Source organism: Mastomys coucha, unplaced genomic scaffold, assembly GCF_008632895.1.
Source record: "Mastomys coucha isolate ucsf_1 unplaced genomic scaffold, UCSF_Mcou_1 pScaffold1, whole genome shotgun sequence".
NCBI classification, from domain to species: domain Eukaryota; kingdom Metazoa; phylum Chordata; class Mammalia; order Rodentia; family Muridae; genus Mastomys; species Mastomys coucha.
In genome coordinates, this window is record NW_022196891.1 from 74,591,772 (window position 1) to 74,596,319 (window position 4,548).

Genomic DNA, 4,548 nt, shown 5'->3' on the forward strand with positions numbered 1-4,548 from the left:
CTGTGCAGAGGCTGGTGAGCTAGAAACACAGCCTCACCCCACCCCTCATCCAGCCAGCTGTCTCACAAATACTTGCCATTGGTCACAGGGGGGACCAGGCAACCTGGGAGAGGAGATGGATCAGCTCAAATCCATCATCTCCCTGCATGCATCACTCAAGCGCTGGCCCTCGCAGTGACAAGCCAGCAGCATCCACTTTCTAGCAGAGATGCACACATTGCAACAGAGTTTGTTATTTTGAAAGTTTTTGTTTTGTTTTGTTTTGTTTTGTTTTGCGTGTGTGCATTTAGTTTTGTTTTAAGGAGACTCTTCTTCTTGTCCTGAAAATAAATGTAGACTGGTACTTATTTCTTGATTTGGGGTTTTTGAAGGTCATATGCAGGCATGGACACAGTTGTGGTTAAGGAATGTAGCTGATAAAGAAGATAAGAATCAAGTTCAGGGAATACTTGCAGGTTGTAAGAACCAGTAGTGCAGATGAGGGATGCCAGGCACCCAGGGCGGTGTGGAGCAGCTGGGCTCTGGTGGGGAGGCTGATACAAGCGCAGCAGCTGGACAAATGCACGAGGTCAAGAAGTATTTGCGGTCCCTGACTTCTTCCTCTGCGTCTCTGAACGGTGGGCTTCATCAAAGCCCTGGACCCAGGAATGATACCCAGGGTGCAGTTTCTGTGTGTACCTCCCAAGATGCTTTTCCAGGGGAACATTCCAGCTCCACACCTCCAGGATGGAGCCATGTGCTATTTTTAGAGGTCGGATTTGATGGAGAAGAAAACAACCCACATTCCAATCATTTCGAAAACGTAAAATGTGAAAAAGTTTTCTTAAGCTGTCTGCTTTCTTCTGATGATGAGAATACCTTTTAACATTCACCGGGTTTTTGTTTAGATGCCTACAGTATGGTATGAAGGGCAAGATGCAGCAATGCAGACTCATGTGGGTTGGGTCCTTGAAGACTCTATCTGACACGTCCCTTCCCTTGCGACTTCTTATTTTGATTATTATTTCATAATGTACAACTTGTATGTGTTTAAACAACTGGGAACCAATTATAAGAACAATCAAAAAATGGTATTCATGAAGGTCTAGGGGCTAAGATGATCAATTATTCAAATTACTGACTGACCAAATGTATGGGAATGGTGGACACAACGGGGTAAGAGGTAGGGAGAGACAAAGTGCCCAGGAAAATCAGAGCAGGGACTAAAGCAGTGCTCCAGTGTTGTGTTCACAGGACTTGAATCCATGCTGGTTATGTCGGCGAGTTCTGGCTTATTTCATAATGGGACCCAGTTTTCAGTGAGGTAGGCTCCCAAAGCTGTTCTGTAGATCTGTTGTGTCGAGTGCGGGATGCTTTGCCTCATGTTCATGAGGGATGCTCGTGATCTCAGGGCTTCCATGATTACACCCGAGAATGCCTTCTTTCTCTCTAGCCCCGCCCCAGAGCCCCATGCTCCACCTTAAATGGCCTCTTGACCATTGAGTGTCTCCTAGCTTGAGTTGTTCCAGTCAAAGCTGACCCAGTGTTTCGTAATCTCACCGGGCTATTTCCATCTCAAGACTTTGTGTTTAGCTGTATGCCTTTGGTGCAAGCCAATCAAGGTGGCTGTTCTTTCCCATCAAAGAGACTTTCGCTTTCACAGCCTACCCAACCTCTGATGTCTCCTTTGGTCAACTCCTTTCCACCGTAGCCCTTTCTCCTCTTGTTCCCACCATAGACACGTCTGTCTGTATGATTTGGTCTCTCCTACTGGAAAGTAGGCTCCTGTGGACCAAGGTACTATTCCAGTTTCTTCTAAGCTCATTCTCAGAATGCCGAGTGACAACAAAGTGAATGTCCAGGGAATAATGTTGAATGGGCCTGATCTTGAAAAACTGTATCTTAAGCCAGACCTGGAACTTCAATGTCCACCTGTGTAGCCGCGAGCAAATGGCTCTCCTCACATTTTTCCACCCCCGGGGGAGCAGGCTTTCTCAGCCTGCCACAAAATCTGCTGAGATGAACAAACGGAGTCTGTTTGTAGAATGCCTTGACACATTCCCTCTCCAAGCCGTGGGTCTTCATCTGTAAAACCAGAGCATCCTGTTAGCTTATTCTTCAAGGTTGCCTAGTGCTCTTTACACCCGTGGTAATGACGGAGAAGAACGGGAGCCTCTCTCTCCTGTTGCCTGGTACCAGCTGTAATGACAGGTGATGGTGGGTGAGTGGATCTTTTACCCAGAGCTCTCCACTTCTTCTCCCTACAGGCGTTAGGCTTCTAGCATGGGTTTCCTTGGGGTCTTCCCTGCTTCCTGTGTTCCCGGTGCATACAAGCCTATATATATATAAGTGGATCAGCATAGACTTCTATTAGGCTCAAGCCTCCCCTGGAGGAGAGGAACTATCATGGAACTGGGGCACTGGGAGAGATGGAAGCGTTCTGCCATCTACTGCTTCTGTAGAGCTCTGTGGGTAGAGATGAGGCTGAATGTACTGACAACGGATTCTCCAAGGACTCAGGGAACAGACGCATCAGACAACAATGGGCCATCCTAACCATTCGTAGCTTCACAGTGGGCTTGTACCCACCAGCCTCGGTAATGAATAGTCCCTTTGAACTCCCCCACTGCTGTGACTGACCCCTCCGCTGCCAAAAGCCCATCTCCACTAGTCACCTGGGGTTGCCTGTACCACCCAGGCTGCCCACCAGCTCCTACATCTCAGCTTTCACATTCATCTGGTAGCCTGAGCATACGTGGAAGTTTAAATTCCTAAGATTTATTTTAACTTTTCTTTTTTATATGTCAAACAGACTTTCCCTTATAAGTCCTGAAATCACCTTTGAAATTTTAGACAAGGGCAGATGTCACTTAATGTGACTGGCAAATGTCCCACACGCCATTTGTTCTGTGTGGTCGTTGTTATTCCTTTTACCTCTTTTCTTTCTCCTTTTTTTTTCTCTCTCTTTCTTTTTTTTTTAAATTGCCATCACACTTGTAAAACCAATTAAAGCAAACTTTGCAAGATTCTCATTTCTGGCTATGATATTCCAACCTCTGACTTCTTCTGAAGCACGAGATAAGACTTTCTGATTAACTGGGGGTGGATGCTTACCCAATCTGTTCATTTTATACATTATGGAGAGTGCTTTTTAATTTTTATGCCATGCCAATGGCATATACTTTCTGAAATTAATAAATACAATACATACTATCAATGTGTGAATTTTTTTTTAAAAAAAAAACACAGATTTCCATAGTTTGACATACAAAAAAATGTACTCACACACTTTTGAAATCTACTGTCAAATCATTTCACATCTGTACCTAAAGCAAACAGACATAATGCTAACAGCTTGTTCGAATTCAGAAATGCCACCCGCTAATCATCCCACCTGTGGCATTCTCAGTCCATCTTGCAAGCTGCATAGCCGGCTGCCAAGAAGCTTGACAAGAAAATGTATATTAAATTATTGAATAAGATTGGAAATGTTGTACAGTGTGGGATAAAGAGAGTGCACGGCGTGTGGCCAACGAGCACTCTGTACCTTTTCACTCTAACGTCTGCTTGGAGGTGACCTAGTGCCATCCCTGGATGCAAAGTTAGCCTTGAGGCTCTACGGGGTTTTCATTGTTCCTGTCGAGGGGAGGGCAGTTGTGATGTGTGCCTGGCATCGAGGAAAACAGACAGCAAGGGAAAAAATGCAGAAAACAAATTCTGTACTGAGTCCCATAAAAATGCCCCATCTTCACAAAGCTCTCATGCCACAGTGAAGAAGCTAAAACAAAGGTTTTCTACCATCCTGATGAAAGAAAATGGCCTTTTGATCTTTCTTGGGGGGTGGGGGAAAGCCAAAAAAAGAATGCAAACGTGAAATAAAGCTGCCGAAACCCTTAGAACAGGACAGGGGTATCAGACCACCAAACCAACCCTGGGTGCCTTCCTGGCCACACCCTGAGCTTGCAAAATTGGCTTGTAAACGTGACATTGCACAAAACCGTTACATTTTAACACATGATTAGTTTCACTTCTATGGACTAGAAGTGCTCTCTGGAACGATCTCTGGGGGTCCGTGGGTAAGAAACGTTAGTTTAGCATCTGTTCTTTTAAGGCTGTTTGCTCTGGGAAGGCAGTGTGTTTTGCCATAAATTTAGGTCATTAATTTGTATCTGTTCTTTGTTTATTTAAGAAACAGGACAAAAGGGCAGCTGCTGAAACATTTGGCTGTGCCGAGGGGTACTGGGTTGACATGCTGGAATTCTGCACATGACCAGCTTGAGTTTGTATCCACAGCTACAGGACAGAACTTTACAGAAACACTTTGCCAAACCATGTGGTGCTCTACTTCCCTCTGCATCAATACCCTTTTAATTACCTGATCCTGGGGCGGGGTGGGGTTACTTAGAGAGAGTATCTGAGAGAGATCCTGGGACCTTCAGAGAGTCAGATTTTTTTCTCATTTCTAATAAAAAGAAAAAAAAACCCACTGTAATCAAATGTCTAGCAATGACTCTACGGAACATTGATATAAATTCTGCAACTAGCCTGCAAAGGTAACACTGTGACCTA